Here is an 18,292-nt window from a genome sequence, read left to right on the forward strand (position 1 = left end):
ATTGCATGTGAATATATTTGAATATGATTTTGTACTTTTTTAGGGGTATTTTTAAACAATTTACTACAGAATATAATGCTAATATGACTAGTGAATTTTGCATTTGGGCACTACTAACATCAAGTGAAGAAGATGATTCAAAATCTAGGATCTGCACTTGTAATTTATTTTTTTGAGCAATATATAAAGAAACCATAAAAGATTGAGAAAGATTTTACCTTAAATCTATGATGAATGGAAGTAGCAGAAGATCTTTACAATTGAGCTACATTTTGACTGAACAGGACTCGATCTGTACAAGCTAGAACCTTGCATTTAAACTTAATCATAATCTACAATTGATTTCAGGTGTACTAGTTGCATTCAAAGTAATCACCTATCTAAGTTTGGCTAAGTGAAAGAATATCTTGAATAGAACTATGAAAGAGTCTTAAAACATATAGAGATGAATATGGTGAGTTGATTTAAGTGGAAGAAATCAAAATGAATAATACCTTATACACAAATGGTATTTGAGGATTTTTTATTTTGGGTGTTGTTTCATGTGGAAAAAACGAGAAGGAGAAGGCTCTTCAATTCATTTCAGATGGAGTTTGTGATTTTTGTGTGGGACCCACAATCTACTTTACCTTTATTTTTATTTATCTAACTCTTTACGTTGGCCCACGTTCAACTAACTCATTTTCCCCCTGTGATTATAACTTAATATTAGCATATGGACCTTACAAGCACATTTGTCATAAGTAGAGCGTAGTCTCAATTATTATCGGGTGAGTCTCGCCCAAAATTAAATTTCTCGTCGTCTTTGGATCTTGTTTTATCTTTATTGACGAAAAGTTACCTCACCTTTTGTTGGTGAGGTAAATGAATTTTTTAAATTCCCGTTTGATATTATTACAGTTCAAGCCAATGACATAGTAATTACAAACTAGTGACACTAAAGAATGGTAATGTTGTTAAGTACTTCTAAATTCCAATGAAGCGGTAGAAGCGTGACGGTGTAAAAACTTCATACTTAATCATCAGAGATTAAATAATATCGAGCCTCAGCATCATGTGCAAAACATAACAAAGACTTACATCATGCTATTAAATTGAGTGCTAGTTGGCTGCTGGAAATTATTTGGCGATGAGAGTGCCTAGCGGCAATTTATCTTCTCCAATCATTGTTTTGCCTGTATTAACCTGATATATGTTTAAATTACCTTAAGAATCATATTAGAGTACGAGTATTATTTAGAACTAAGAGAGTGTTTGGCTAAGCTTATAAGCTGGTCAAACTGGCTTATAAGCAGGTTTTGGCTTATCTACGCGTTTGGTAAAATTAAAAGTGCTTATAAGTTAAGTGCTTATAAGCCAAAAATAAGCCAAAAGCCATAAGTTGGTCTCCCCAAACTTATCAAATTTCAGCTTATAAACACTTTAGGTTTGACCAAAATATTTATTATTCTATCCCTAAAATACTTCTTTTTAAAACAAAACTCTTCGTATATCCAATTCTTCAACTGCTTATTATTAATTTCAACACTTTTATCCAAATATGTAACTGTTTATTTTTTAAATCAGCTTCAGCACTTAAAAGTACTTTTCAGCATCTAATGCTTATCAGCTACTCTAAATCAACTAAGTCAAACAGGCTCTAAAAGTCAAACCATATTTTGTTAACTTTGACAAGAAGAATTTTAAAAAAATTCTTCAAGAAGTTAAACAAAAACCACATATATGCATGTAATGTGTAGATTGAATATAACATACAAATATTTTTAGAAGGGCTAATGAAACTGATTTTGGTTTTCAAACCCAAAAAAATTTGAAGGGTGATGCTTGTTCATTGAACTGTATCTTATAAACTCAACATTCTTCTGGTTTCACTAGACAAGTTTCGAAAAAAGGGAAAAAAGGACTTTGTGCCTCTGCATCATCGTAGGAGGGGGGAAAACCAGCTTCTAGTGAAACATGCGGGGGGAGGGGGAGGAGGGGGGGGATTGAGAATGCCAAACTGAAAGCTTTGAATAAGCACTTTCACAAAATCCTGAGTAACAATGAAACACACTTGAGCAAATACATAGTCTTGATTCATAATATAAAAAGAAAAAAGAAAAAAGACAGGATCTAAAGGCTTGCAATTCTTGATCTTCTAAGAATTCTAACGAACATCAATCTTCTGCTCAAGTGTATCGCAAATTATTCCAAGAATCCTAGAAAGGTCAGTTCTATGCTGAATCAGTTTTGACTATGCATGAGAGATCACCAACAAAATCTTAGTTCCTAAATATCATAGAACTGCTCGAAGTTTCCACCTATGAGTCAGAATTTTACTTTGGACAGGCAAGCCAGCTGCTGGATAAATTTAGTTCTTAAACTGACCGGATTTCTTCATTCCCCGCAGGTGTTGGAGCGATCAGGCCTCTCTTGAACTGATGCAAGTTATAATCGAAGAAAGCAATATAATTAACGAGCATAAGCTTAAAACTAGTTCAAAGCACTGAACAAGTTGGAATTTAGCTCTCACAAAAAATGATCCTAGGAAATTGGAGATACCATAACTCCCTCCAACCTGTAACAAACCAGTAACCCGTCAGAATAGAGGAGAACATGAATATAAAATAATTGATAAGTTATATGTCTTTTATTTTGATGATTTAATAAACTTCATATAAAAACCAGATACGGAACCTGATACAACTAGCTTCTCCGTGTTCAGAACAACAAGACAAATATCTGGCACAAGTTTCAATGAAATCAGTTAAAGCAAAAACAGAGGGAACAAATAGATATCAGTTTCTCCGATCACAGTACAAGTCAACTCTTATAGTTGTTAAAGCTGTTGCACTGCACACGCAACAGTACAACAACATTGTTGAAGCATGATGCGTACCAGATGTGAGCACGTGATTTTTGCCCTATGTGAATTACTCCTACAAAATTCAAGAAAAACAATTTTTTCCATTTTTTACAATTCTATAGGATTTTGTGGGAATTTGTGCTAATTATTTGTATTTTTGTGCATGTTTATTTTTTGTTAAAATCATGAAAATGCCAAAAATACCATGCATTGCATTTAAGTTTCATTTTTATATTTTTAAGGTTAATTAGTAAATTAGTTGTTTTATTTAAAAAAATGAAAATGACAAAAAGTGACTTACTTTTGCATTTTTACCCTTTTAATTTTAAATTAGTAATTTAGGAGTAATTAATTTTTAGTAAATATTATAGTAGATAATCTGCTTAATTTTTCAAATTATTTATTTTAGGAGTTTTAATTTAGGTTTTAATTAATTAAAATAGGAAAAGAGAAAAATTGAAAAAAAAGAAAGGAAAAAGAGAATTAAAAAAAAGCAGGGCTGTTGTGTAATGGACCAAAATGCAAAGCCCAAATCCCCTACCCGTTTTCCGTTCCAACCCAGGCCCAGTTACCCAGTCCAGCTCCCCTTCAAACCAAACGACCCCGTTTTGAAAACCCCATCTCAATCGTTGGATCCATGAGATCCAACAGACCGGAACTCATCACTCCCCGACTATATAACTGTCCAAACGCCCCCAACCCCTCAAACCCCCTCGTTCCGTCTCCCTCAGAAACCCTAAAGACTTTAGCCGCCCCTAAATTCCTCCACCGTCCCAACCGTCTCCACTGGCGGCAAACCACCTAATCACTTCCAAACTTCTCCCACGCAATCCCCAGGCCATCCTAAATCCTATCCCTGCATCTATTTCCCAAAAAATCCCAACGGAATTCCTCCAATTTCAGATCTAGGAATTTCAAACCCTAAATTGTTCTACTTTTCTAATTTCGCGCAAAGCTCCGGCTCGTCTTGGCCTATAACTTATGTTAGTCAATTGCTCTTAATGAGAGCAATCGATTGGCATTGGTTTTAGTTCATTCCAAGGTCACCGGATTTTGACTGATTCATCGGATTCCGGCCAAACTTTGACTCTCTTCGTCGTTCGTCGATTTGTCTCAATTTGTCAAGTCATTCCGGCGTGAATTGGTACCTTCCCCTCTTTTCTCTCACGACTCTATTTTATTGTAGCATTTTTCTATTTTTTTACTCTTATGTTTATATTTGCTTCATTATTTTTATCTTGTTTTCTTTGATAGTGGAATTCATCTTAGTTTGGTGGTTAAGTTAGGTTTAATCGTAAAAATTCTGGATTGTTGTTTGTTTTTTTTCTTCTTCTGAATTTGATTTTTTGTTTGATCATTTCTGATGGTTTGGGATTTTGTATTAATTGTGGTCATCTCTGACCCGGCTAAAAGGCCCGTTCACTTGGGTCTTGGGTCAATTTGACCCAGGAATGATGCATTCTAAATGTAAAAACAGGGGTGTTGTGATGACTTTTGGGTCATCACTTGTTTAAAAAATAACAATGATTCCACGTTCCGAGGCCTTAAAAACTTCTCTTAGTATCATCTCGATTTGCGTGTGCAGTTCGGGCGCGTAGCTAGAAAGTCTAAATGCGAAAATCTGTGAAAAATGATAAATTTTGACTATAAAATAAATTAATTTGACTTCGATCAATATTTTGGGTAAACGGACCTGGACCCATGATTTGACGGTCCCGGAGGGTCCGTAGGAAAATATGGGACTTGGGCGTATGCCCGGAATCAAATTCCGAGGTCCCAATCCCGAGAAATGAATTTTTAAAGAAACTTATTTTTTAAAATTGTTTAAAGGTTTTGGAAATGAATTTTGATTAGAGCATGTTGGTATCGGGCCCGTATTTTAGTTTTGGTGCCTGGTACATGTCTTATTTATGATTTATGATAATTCTGTATAGTTTGGTAAGAAACAGAATCCGTTTGACGTGATGCGGACTTTAAATGCAAATTTGACGTTTAAAGGAGTTTTGAGAAATTTCATTGATCTTAAGGTCTAATTCGATGTTCATGATGTTATTTTGGTGAATTGAGTACACGAATAAGTCCTTAGGATGTTCTTAATGTTGTGTGTATATTTGGTTTGGAGCCCCGAGGGCTCGGGTGAGTTTTGGATAGGCCACGGGGTACATTTTGAACTTAGAAAAATTGCAAAAATTTTGCTGGTATGATCAGGCCTGCAGGCTTCGCATTTGCGAAGCCTAGCTCGCAAATGCGAGGGCTTGGTAGCAAATGCGAACCAATCCAGGCCTGCCTTATCTCGCAAATGTGAGCTATGTTTTGCAATTGTGACCTCGCAAATGCGAGGATCCCCTTTGCAAGTGCGACGTATGCTGGGAAGGCTTGAAGTCGCAAATGCGACTTATTGTTCGCAAATGCGAAAAGCCCAGATTTCCTAAGAGTTCGCAAATGTGAGCTTCCCTTCGCAATTCCCAAGCCAGCAGAGGTCAGGGTTCGCAGTTGCGAACCCCTGTTCGCAATTCCCACATCTGAGACCTGCAACTTTTATGCTTAGACTGTTTTAAACTCATTTTTCACATGTTTTCAAAACACAAACTCCTTTGGGCGATATTCCAAGAACAACTCTTCTTCCAAATCGATTGTAAGTTAATTTTTATTCATTTCCTTCAATCATTAACATCTTCTAACATGATTTCAACTCAAAATCAATGATTTTCATGGGGAAAATTGGGTGTTTTGTGTAGAACCTAGGTTTTTCAAATATTGGGAATATCGACCTCGATTTGAGGTCCGATTTCAAAAAAAATTATATATTTGGGTTCGTGGGGGAATGGGTAATCGGGTATTGGTTCGAATCTCGGGTTTTGACCATGTGAGCCTGGGGGCAATTTTTGACTTTTTGGGCAAAACTTTAGAAAACTCATTTTTATGCATTCAAATTGATTCATTTGGCGTTTATTGATGTAATTAAGTAACTTGTGACTAGATACGAGCGAATTGGTGGTGGAATCAAGAGGTAAAGCTATAATTAAATCGTGAATTGTGTTCGTGGCATCGAGGTAAGTGTTTAGTCTAACCTTAGCTTGAGGGACTAGGTGTTGAGTCCTATTTGCTATGTGGTAATTGTCGAGTACGATGTATAGGCATGGTGACGAGTATCTATACGTTGGTGTCTAGCATGCCCGTGAGTCTTTATATTGTGATTATCATGACTTCGTTGTATCTTTCATGCCTTAGTGGTAGCTTCTATTTGTTGTACAAAGATTGTGGAAGGAATTGTGACCTATGAATATTGAGGAGTGTTGGCTCAAGTTGCATAACGAATTGTGAAAGTGTAAGAGATAGTTGGACCCCTAGAGCATTGGCTCGATTTGTGAAGTGAATCGTGAAGTAAAATTGAGAAAGAGAAGAGATTATTATGTTGTCACCCTTGCCGGGATATTGTTGACTTATTTGTTATCTCCCTTGCCGGGATTTAATTGTTGACTTGTTGCTCCCTTGCCGGGATTCTTATTCCAAATTTTCTTTATTCCCTTGCCCTATTATTTGTGATTGTTGTTTAGGCGAGGAAGAGAGTTAAAGCACAAAGAGTGATGTGGTGCATTGTTTGTTTTGTGCGGAAAGAGTGTAAAGCACAAAGGGTGATGTCGTGTATGATTGTGAGGAAAGAGTGTAAAGCATGAAGGGTGATGCCATGCTGCACGATGTACTATTCCGTGCCGATTATATTAATTATATGGTGAGGAAAGAGAGTAAAAGCACGGAGGGTGATGCCATGTACATTTTTATTATATGATTGCTTTGGTGAGGACGAGAGTAAAAGCACGAAGTGTGATGCCGTGCATTTATTGATTTCTGATTCTTTGTTGATATCTGAGTTATGTTGTTTTCCTTCGTTTATTTGATGTTCCTTCTATTCGGAATTGTTATCTTCTCCACAACATGCTCCCTCTCCCATACTTTGCTGATTATTTCTGTATTACTTTTCCGCTGTATATATTTGAACTGCACATGTTTATTTGTTATTCTGGTCATAGCCTTGTCACTACTTCGCCGAGGTTAGGCTAGATACTTACCGGCACATGGGGTCGATTGTGCTGATACTATACTCTGCACTATGTGCAGATCCCGAAACAGCTTTTGGACAGTAGTGTGGAGGCTACCTTCAGTCCATGCGGAGATCCAAGGTAGTCCTGCAGGCGTCCACACGCCCTAGCATCTCCTCTATTCCTATTTCCTGTTTTATTTTCCTTTTTTTCAAAAATAGTGTATTGTCATTTTCTTCAGACTTTGTATGTAGTGAATCTTAGCCCGTTTGTGACACTATGACACCAGGTTTTGGTTGCCTTAGGTTTTTAAGAGTTGTAATAGATGTTGATTTCAGATATTTAGTTGTCATCTTCCGCTTAATTATTTAAAGTTTCGTTGTTTTCTTGTTATCGCCTTATATTTGTTAAAAAGAAATAATTGGATAATGAAGTAAGTAGTTAAAGGATTGGCTTGCCTAGCTCACATTAGTAGGCGCCATCACGACTCCCGAGGGTGAGAAATCCGGGTCGTGACAAGTTGGTATCAGAGCTCTAGGTTACATGGGTCTCACAGTTCACAGACAAGCTTAGTAGAGTTTGAGGGATCGGTACAGAGACGTCTGTATTTATCTCTCATAGGCTACAGAGTTAGGAATAACTTCACATTTATTCTCTCCTATTGTGCGGTTTGGTTTCTCAATGCTAATTGAATTTCTACTCTGTTCTTTTGTAGATGGCTAGAACACCCGCTTCCTCATCCACTGACCAGCAACCCGAGCCCCCAACAACAGTTTCCACAAGAGGTAGAGGATGAGGCCGAGGCCGTGCTAGAGGATGAGGCCGAGGCCATGCTAGAGGCCAAGGTAGGGGCAGAGCTTAGTTCCTGAGCAGCAGCACCAGCGGCGGAGCCTCAGGTTGATTTTGATGATGAAGTTCTGGTCCCAGCAGTTCCGGTGGGCCCAGCTAAGGTCCCAGAGGGGTTTATTGCTACCCCAGTTCTTTAGGATGCTCTGGTCCGACTAGTGGGCCTTATGGAGAGTGTCACCCAGGCAAACTTGCTTCCTGTAGCACCAGCCGTCTCTCAGGCTGGAGGAGGAGCCCAGACTCCTGCTACTCGCACTCCGGAGCAGGTAGCTCCCCAGATTCAGACTCCAGCGGTTCAGCCAATTAGAGCAGTTTAGCCGGGTGTGGTAGCTCAGACAAGTGATGGAGCGGCTATGTCTGCCAATGCTTTGTGGAGGTTGGATAGGTTCACCAAGCTCTTCACTACTACTTTCAGTGGTGCATCTATTGAGGACACCCAGGATTATCTAGACAGCTATCACGAGGTTCTCAGGAACATGGGGATAGTTGAGACCAATGGGGTCGATTTTGCTACTCTTTGCTTGTCTGGATCCACCAAGACTTGGTGGAGGGATTATTATTTGGCTAGACCAGTCGGATCGCCAGCTTTGACTTGGGAGCAGTTTACTCAACTATTTCTGGAAAAGTTTCTCCCCATCACTTAGAGGGAGGCCTATCAGAGGCAGTTTGAGCATCTCCAGCAGGGTTCTATGACCATTACCCAGTATGAGACCAGATTCATCGAGTTGGCTCGTCATGCCCTTATCATACTTCTCACAGAGAGAGAGAGAGAGAGAGAGAGAGAGAGAGAGAGAGGGTGAGGAGGTTCATTGATGGACTTATTCACCCGATTCATCTTCAGATGGCTAGGGATGCTGGGAGTGAGATATCTTTCCAAGAGGCAGCCAATGTGGCCAGGATAGTGGAGATGGTTCTGTCATAGGGAGGTGGTCATGGGTCGGACAAAAGGCCCCATCATTCAGGCAAATTCAATGGTACCTCGTCTGAAGGTAGGGATTCGTATGGTAGAGGCCATCCTCCTAGGCCTTTTCATTCATCTTTTCAGGTTTTCACGGTCTTTCAGGTGGCCGTGGTCCTCAGATGGAATATTCTGATCAACAGTCCTACAGTGCACCACCTGCTTCTATCAGTGCACCGCCGCTTTAGAGTTTCCGGGGTGGTCATTCAGGTCATCAAGGTCAACAGACTCAGTAGTTGAGGGGCTTGCTACACTTGTGGTGATATGGGTCACATTGCTAGGTTTTGCCCTCGAGTACCGAGTAGCTCTCAACATCAAGGTTCTCGTGCCATGGTTCAGGCACTAGGTATTCCACAGCCCACCCAGCCAGCTAGAAGTGGGGGTAGAGGTGCTAGAGGTGGAGGTAGAGGTATTAGAGGTAGAGCTTAGGCTGCTAGAGGTGGAGGCCATCCAGAAGCAGGCCGTCCCAAAGATGTAGTTTAGGGTGGTGGGGCCCAACCTCGATGTTATGCTTTTTAGTCAGGCCCGAGGCTGAGGCTTTAGATGCAGCTATTACATGTACGGTTCTGGTATGTGATAGAGATGCTTCAATGTTATTTGATCCAGGGTCTACGTACTCGTATGTGTCATCTTATTTTGCACCGTATCTAGTCATGCCTAGTGATTCTTTTGAGTGCCCCTATTTATGTGTCTACACCAGTGGGTGATTCTATTGTGGTAGATCGAGTCCATTGTTCATGTATAGTTGTGATTGGGGGTCTTGAGACTCGTGTAGATTTGCTTTCTCTGGACATGGTTGATTTCGATGTCATATTGGGAATGGACTGGTTATCACCTTACCACGCTATCTTGGACTGTCATTCCAAGACCGTGACCTTAGCTTTGCCGGGTTTGCCTCGTTTAGAGTAGAGAGGGACTCCTAGTCATTCTACTTGTAGTGTTATCTCTTATGTGAAGGCTCGGCGTATGGTCGATAAGGGGTGTTTGGCCTATTTGGCATATGTTTGTGATTCTAGCGTTAAGGTTCCTTCTATTGATTATGTGCCCATTGTTCGTGAGTTTCCTGAGGTTTTTCCTTCAGACCTGCCGAGTATGCCACCCGACATGGATATTGACTTTTACATTGATTTGGCTCCGGGCACTCAGCCCATTTCTATTCCGCCGTACCGTATGGCCCCGCCAGAGTTGAAAGAGTTGAAGGAGCAGTTGCAAGACTTGCTTGAGAAGGGTTTCATTAGGCCAAGTGTTTCGCCTTGGGGTGGTCTGGTGTTGTTTGTTAAGAAGAAGGACAGATCGATGAGAATGTGTATTGATTATCGGTAGTTGAACAAGGTTACAATCAAGAATAAGTATCCATTGCCGAGGATTGATGATTTGTTTGATCATTTTCAAGATGCCAAGGTATTTTCGAAGATTGACTTAAGAACTGACTACCATCAGTTTAGGATTAGGGTATCTGATGTCCCTAAGACAGCTTTTCGCACTCGGTACGGGCATTTTGAGTTCTTGGTGATATCATTCGGGTTGACAAATGCCCCATCAACTTTTATGGATTTGATGAACTGAGTGTTCAGGCCTTATTTGGATTCGTTCGTGATAGTCTTCATTGATGATATTTTGATTTATTCCCAAAGCCGGGGGGAGCACGAGAAACATCTTAGAGTAGTTCTTTAGACCTTGAGGGATAGCCAGTTATATGCTAAGTTCTCGAAGTGTGAGTTCTGGTTGAGTTCAGTTGCATTCCTAGGTCATGTTGTATCAGCAGAGGGTATTCAGGTTGATCAGAAGAAGATTGAGGCAGTTAAGAACTGGCCTAGACCAACATCAGCTACAGAGATTTGGAGTTTCTTGGGATTGGCAGGCTACTACTGTCGATTCGTGGAGGGGTTTTTATCTATCGCAGCCCCGATGACCAGGTTGACCTAGAAGGGTGACCAGTTTAGATGGTCGGATGAGTATGAGGCGAGCTTTCAGAAGCTCAATACAGCTCTGACTACGGCACCGGTGTGATTTTGCCCACAGGTTCAGGGCCTTATATAGTCTATTGTGATGCATCTCGTATTGGACTTGGTGCAGTGTTGATGCAGGATGGAAAGGTCATTGCCTATGCTTCGTGGCAGTTGAAGATTCATGAGAAGAACTATCCAGTTCATGATTTGGAGTTGGCAGCCATTATTCACATGTTGAAGATTTGGATGCATTATTTGTATGGCGTGGCATGTTAGGTGTTCACAGATCACAAGAGCCTTCAGTATTTGTTCAAGCAAAAGGAGTTGAATTTGAGGTAGAAGAGGTGGTTGGAGTTGTTGAAAGACTATGATATTACCATTTTATATCATCCGGGAAGGGCCAATGTGGTGGCCGATGGTTTGAGTAGGAAGTCAGCCAGTATGGGCAGTCTTGCTTATATTCCGGTTGGTGAGAGACCGTTTGCGCTGGATGTTCAGGCTTTGGCCAATCAGTTCGTGAGGTTGGATGTTTCCGAGCCCAACCATGTGTTAGCTTGCACAGTCGCTTGCTCTTCATTATTGGAGAGTATCCGAGATCAGAAGTATGATGATCCCCATTTATGTGTCCTCAGAGACACGGTACAGCACGGAGGTGCCAAACAGGTTACCTTGGGTGATGATGGAGTTTTGAGATTGCAGAGTCAAGTTTGTGTGCCTAATGTGGATGGGCTTTGAGAGTTGATTTTAGAGGAGGCCCATAGTTCCCGGTACTCTTTTCATCCGGGCGCCGCGAAGATGTATCAGGATTTGCGGCATCATTATTGGTGGCGGAGAATGAAGAAGGATATCGTTGCATATGTGGCTCGGTGTTTGAATTGTCAGCAGGTTAAGTATGAGCATCAGAGGCCCGGTTGTTTATTTCAAAAGATTGAGATTACTGAGTGGAAATGAGAGCGTATCACTATGGACTTTGTTGTTCGTCTCCCACGGACTCAGAGGAAGTTCGAAATAGTGTGGGTTATTGTTGATAGGTCGACCAAGTCAACGTATTTCATTCCTGTGGCAGTCTCTTATTGTTCCGAGAGGTTAGCTGAGATCTATATCTGGGAGATTGTTCGCCTTCATGGTGTGCCCGAGTCTATCATTTTGGATCGAAGTACGCAGTTTACCTCCATTTCTAGAGAATAGTTCAGCGAGAATTGGGCACACGGGTTGAGTTGAGCACAATGTTTCACCCTTAGACGGACGTGAAATCCGAGCGGACTATTCAGATTTTGGAGGATATGCTCCGAGCTTGTGCCATTGACTTTGAAGGCTCGTGGGATCAGTTTTTGCCTTTAGCGGAGTTTGCCTACAACAATAGCTACCAGTTGAGTATTCAGATGGCTCCGTATGAGGCTTTGTATGGTAGGTGATGTCGGTCTCCGGTTGGATGGTTTGAGCCGAAAGAGGCTCGGTTGTTGGGTACGGATCTAGTTCAGGATGCCTTGGACAAGGTCAGAATCATTTAGGATAGGCTTCGTACATCTCAGTCCAGGCAAAAGAGTTATGCCGACCACAAATTTCGTGATTTAGCATTCATGGTTGGTGAGCGGGTATTGCTTCGAGTGTCGCCTATGAAGGGCGTGATGAGATTTGGGAAGAAGGGCAAGCTTAGCCATATGTTCAATGGCCAGTTTAAGATTCTTGATCGAGTGGGAGAGGTGACTTATAGACTTGCATTGCCATCGAGCTTATCAGTCGTGCATCCAGTATTTCATATGTCCATGCTTCGGATAAGGATTTCAGCACTGTCCAGTTGGATAAGGATTTGTCTTATGAGGATGAGCTGGTAGCTATTCTAGACCGGCAGGTTCGTCAGTTGAGATCGAAGAGTTTTCCTTCTGTTCGTGTTCAGTGGAGAGGTCAGCCTCCTAAGGCATCGACCTGGGAGTCCGAGTCCGATATGCGGAGCCGTTATCCCCATCTTTTCCCCGACTCAGGTACTTCCTTCTTCTGTCTATTTGAGGACGAACGATTGTTTTAGAGGTGGAGAATGTGATGACTTGAAAGGTCATCACTTGTTTAAAAAAATGATGATTCCACATTTTGAGGCCTTAAAACCTCTCTTAGAATTACCTCGATTTACGTGCGCAGTTCGGGCGCATAGCCGGAAAGCCTAAATGTGAAAATCTATGAAAAATGATAAATTTTGACTATAAAATGAATTAATTTGACTTTGGTCAATGTTTTGGGTAAACGAACCGGACCCGTGATTTGAAGGTCCCGGAGGGTCCATAGGAAAATATGGGACTTGAGCATATGCCCGGAATCGAATTCCGAGGTCCCAAGCCCGAGAAATGAATTTTTAAAGAAAATTATTTCTGAAATTGTTTAAAGGTTTTTGAAATGAATTTTGATGAGAACATGTTGGTATCAGGCCCGTATTTTGGTTTCGGCACCTGATACAAGTCTTATATATGATTTAAGATAATTCTGTGAAGTTTGGTAAGAAACGAAATCTGTTTGACCTGATTCGGACCTTAAATGCAAATTTGATGTTTAAAGGAGTTTTGAGAAATTTCATTGATCTTGAGGTCTAATTCGATGTTCATGATGTTATTTTGGTGAATTGAGTACACGAATAAGTCCGTAGGATGTTTTTGAGGTTGTGTGTATATTTGGTTTGGAGCCCCGAGGGCTCGGGTGAGTTTTGGATAGGCCACGGGGTGCATTTTGAACTTAGAAAAACTGCAAAAATTTTGCCGGTATTATCAGGCCTGCAGGTTCGCATTTGCGAAGCCTGGCTCGCAAATGCGATATCGCAAATGCGAGGGCTTGGTCACAAATGTGAACTAGTCTAGGCCTACCTTATCTCGCAAATGCGAGCTATGTTTCGCAAATGCGACGTATGCTGGTAAGGCTTGAAGTCGCAAATGCGACTTATTGTTCGTAAATGCGAAAAGCCCAAATTTCCTAAGGGTTTGCAAATGCGAGCTTCCCTTAGCAATTCCCAAGCCAGCAGAGGTCGCGGTTCGCAATTGCGAACCCCTGTTCGCAATTCCCACATCTGAGACCTGCAACTTTTATACTTAGTCGATTTTAAACTCATTTTTCACATCTTTTCAAAACACAAACTTCTTTGGGCGATTTTCCAAGAACAACTCTTCTTCCAAATCGATTGTATGTTAATTTTTACTCATTTCCTTCTATTATTAACATCTTTTAACATTATTTCAACTCAAAATCAATGATTTTAATGGGGGAAACTGTGTGTTTTGGGTAGAACCTAGGTTTTTCAAAAATTGGGGATTTGGACCTCGATTTGAGGTCCGATTTCAAAATAAATTATATATTTGGGTTAGTGGGGGAATGGGTAATCGGGTATTGGTTCGAACCTCGGGTTTTGACCATGTGGGCCCGGGGGCAATTTTTGACTTTTTGGGCAAAACTTTGGAAAACTCATTTTTATGCATTCAAATTGATTCATTTGGTATTTATTTATGTAATTAAGTAACTTATGACTAGATACGAGCGAATTAGTGGTAGAATCAAGTGGTAAAGCTATAATTGAATCGTGAATTGTCTTCGTGGCATCGAGGTAAGTGTTTTGTCTAATCTTAGCTTGAGGGATTAGGAGTTGAATCCTATTTTCTATGTGGTAATTGTTGAGTACGACGTATAGGCATGGTGACGGGTATCTATACGTTGGTTTCTAGCATGCCCGTGAGTCTTTATATTGTGATTATTATGACTTTGTTGTATCTTTCATGCCTTAGTGGTAGCTTCTATTTGTTGTACAAAGATTGTGGAAAGAATTGTGACCTATGAACATTGAGGAGCATTGGCTCAAGTTGCATAACGAATTGTGAAGGTGTAAGAGATAGTTGGACCTCTAGAGCATTGGCTCGAGTTGTGAAGTGAATCGTGAAGTAAAAGTGAGAAAGATAAGAGATTATTATGTTGTCACCCTTGTCGGGCTATTGTTGACTTATTTGTTATCTCCCTTGCCGGGATATTGATGTTATTGATGTTGTTCCCTTTGTTGACTTGTTGCTCCTTTGCCGGGATTCTTATTGCAAATTTCCTTTATTCATTTGCCCTATTGTTTATGGTTGTTGTTTAGGTGAGAAAGAGAGTTAAAGCACGAAGGGTAATGCCGTGCATTGTTTGTTTTGTAAGGAAAGAGTGTAAAGCACGAAGGGTGATGCCGTGTATGATTGTGAGGAAAAAGTGTAAAGCACGAAGGGTGATGTCATGCTGCACGATATACCATTTCATGCCGATTATATTGATTATATGGTGAGGAAAGAGAGCAAAAGCACGAAGGTTGATGCCATGTACATTTTTATTATATGATTGCTTTGGTGAGGACGAGAGTAAAAGCACAAAGGTTGATGTCGTGCCTTTATTGATTTCTGATTCTTTGCTGATATCCGAGTTATGTTGTTTTTCTTCGTTTATTTGATGTTTCTTCTATTCGGAATTGTTATCTTCCCCACAACATGCTCCCTCTCCCATACTTGGCTGGTTATTTTTGTATTACTTTTCCGTTGTCTATATTTGAACTGTACAGGTTTATTTGGTAGTCTGGTCCTAGCCTCATCACTACTTCGCCGAGGTTAGGCTAGACACTTACCAGCACATGGGGTCGGTTGTGCTGATACTGCACTCTGCACTATGTGCATATCACAGATCAACTTTTGGACTGTAGTGTGGAGGCTACCTTCAGTCTACGCGGAGATCCAAGGTAGACCTGCTGGCGTCTGCAGGCCTTGGCGTCTCCTCTATTCCTATTTCCGTTTTATTTTCCTTTTTTCAGAAACAGTGTATTGTCATTTTCTTCAGACTTTGTATGTAGTGAATTTTAGCCCGTCTGTAACACTGTGACACCAGGTTTTTGGTGCTTTAGGTTTTTAAGAGTTGTAATAGATGCAGATTTCAGATATTTAGTTGTCATCTTCCGCTTAATTATTTAAAGTTCCATTCTTTTCATGTTATCACCTTATATTTGTTAAAAAGAAATAATGGATAATAAAGTAAGTAGTTAAAGGATTGGCTTGCCCATCTCACATTAGTAGGCGCCATCACGACTCCCGAGGGAGGAAAATCCGGGTCGTGACAGGTGTAAAGGGCTATTTTGGGTATTTAAAGTTGAGGGAATATTTTCTGTTAGTATAGAAGTTTCTAAAGGATAAGGTTGGGCTGGTTTATTAAGAGAATGTAGGTTTCAGATATTTTGAAAGGGTAAAAAGGGTATAATGATTAAAAATTGAAGGGGTAAAAGGGGAATTAGTTAACTAGGCTAGGGCTGCCTTAGGAGTGCCTATATAAGAGCCATCTTCTTTCATTCTTAGGCAGCCATTCATACTCTGAAAAACACTAAAAAAGTTCTTGCATCTTTTGGTTGAAATTTGTTTTGGTTTTGCACTTTGGTCTTCATTGTTAGTCAGAATTTAAAAACTTCAAGGAATTTCTATTCATCTGGGGTTAAAAAGTTGTTTAAAAGAGCTGAGTTTGCTGTGTTGATGTGCTGATCTATTGCTGTTGCTGGAATCCTCATTCTCCTTATTTTATTTTGGCTTTCAGGTATTTCTTGAACTGTGAATAACATGTGAAGTGTAAATGTGCAATCCGATGTGGGATTCTAATGAACACGAGTTGCCTGTTGAATCCTATTCCTATGCTCCTTAATTTCATTCAGTTTTCTGTAATAGTCTAGCTTTTATATGCATTCTATGTACTCTTTCATGTTATTGATGTTGTATCACATGGTTAAGTTTTGGTTTAAAACATCAGTATAGTCTAATGGGCTGTGAGTTGTTTAAAAACCTGTCATGGGTATAGAGAATGCTCAAGGCTTTTGCAATAAGGATCTAGGTCATATGAAGAACTTCTGTTGGTTTTGATTAAACCTGTTCAAAGTCAATGTTGATTCTCAGATTTAAGGCTGGTCACATAACAATCTCGTAGGCTTATTTCTTTCTACAGTCTAGTTTGAACATTTGTGCTCTTGAGGAGCTATAATTTGAGTAACAAGTTGTTAGTGCTAGATATTCTGATTGTGTAGGATTTTCACTATTGTTTGTATTAGAGAGGTTTAAATTGAGATTTGAATTTTATACAAATTTTTTATAAATCAGCTTGGGTCTAAATTGAGCTTTGAATGCTGCACAGCCTTATCCTCATGTTACTAATTCAATTAAATTCAAAACAATTTTTCTTTTAGATGTGTAATATGGTTATTTGGGTGTTGTAGCATTTCGAGCTTTGTACATCAATTTGTTGCATGCTGATCATAGCCAAATGGGCTCAGCCAACTTTCAAAGGCTTCAGATGTCTCCTCCATTTTGTTTGGACTCGATCTTGAGCCCCCACGCCCTTCAGCTTTTGCTTTCCATTAGGAACAACTTACTTTGGGCCTGGATGTTTGGGTTCTTTGCCTGAAATGCCATTTCACATTCCTTAGGCTCGCCGTCGAGCCCGATTCCCCTTTTAAATAGTTTCTGCAGGTGAAAGCCCAAGGCAGACTTGGCCCAAATACTTGATGGCCTAGTACAAATATCATTTTTCTTTCAGTTAATAGTTGTGCAAGAATAACTCTTTTAACTAGATTGAGGTGTGCCATCCTAATTAATCTATGGCCCTCACATGTTATAACTAGGCATTAAGAATAAATATCCGTAGAAAAGCCTATAGGCATGTTTAAAAAATACAATTGTGATTGTGTACACGTTCACGTGACATGATTACAATTCTAAAAAACAATTCGGAGTATGTGTTCGCGCAACTTCGATCAAACTTTCTTAATAATAAAAATGATATTAATAGGCCGCTAATTTTAATTTAGTTCATATAGTCCGAGGTGTGTCATTCACAATTCAATTATACATGGCCCTCGTATTAATTTCATAACCTAGATATAAAAATGACGAATGTTCTAGTTCATTTTAGGCGCGTTTAAAATACCATCGTGATCGCGTACACGTTCACGTGACATGATTACGATTCCTAAAAACAAAATCGGAGTATGCGTTCGCGCAACTTTAGCCAAATTTTCTTAATAATAAAAAAGCATTATTAATTGTGGACATGCCCGCGTGACATGATTTTTAACGCGCCAAACAAATGGGTACACGTACGCGTGAACCGTTTCAAGATAATTTCTTAATTAAAAGCGGCAAATGCACATATGTTCTAAAATCAGTAATCAAGCAAATTTAATAAGACAAGTATGATCAAAGTGACCGTGCTAAAACCACAGAACATGGGAATGCCTAACCCCTTCTCCCGGGTTAACAGAATTCTTTACCCGAATTTCTGTGTTCGCAGACCGTAAATAGAGTAAAACTTCCTCGATTCAGAATTTTAAACCATGACTTGGGACACCATAAATTATCCTAAGTGGCTATTCTGATTTTTTAAAAATAATTAATCCCGTTTCGATTGTCACTTAAATTGGAAAAAACTCCCTTATACCCTTTTGGGGGTAGGAAAAAGGAGGTGTGACAGCTCTGGCGACTCTGCTGGGGATCGAACCCAGAATCTCTGGTTCAGGGTTCAAGAATTCGAGCTTGTTAATATGATTTTTACTTGGCTTTATTTATTGTTGACATTACTGCATTTTGTGAACCTTTTGTGCTAAATGCTATTTGTTTACCGCTTTAATATTATT

The sequence above is a fragment of the Nicotiana sylvestris genome, chromosome 10 (genome assembly GCF_000393655.2).
Source record: "Nicotiana sylvestris chromosome 10, ASM39365v2, whole genome shotgun sequence".
Taxonomy (NCBI): domain Eukaryota; kingdom Viridiplantae; phylum Streptophyta; class Magnoliopsida; order Solanales; family Solanaceae; genus Nicotiana; species Nicotiana sylvestris.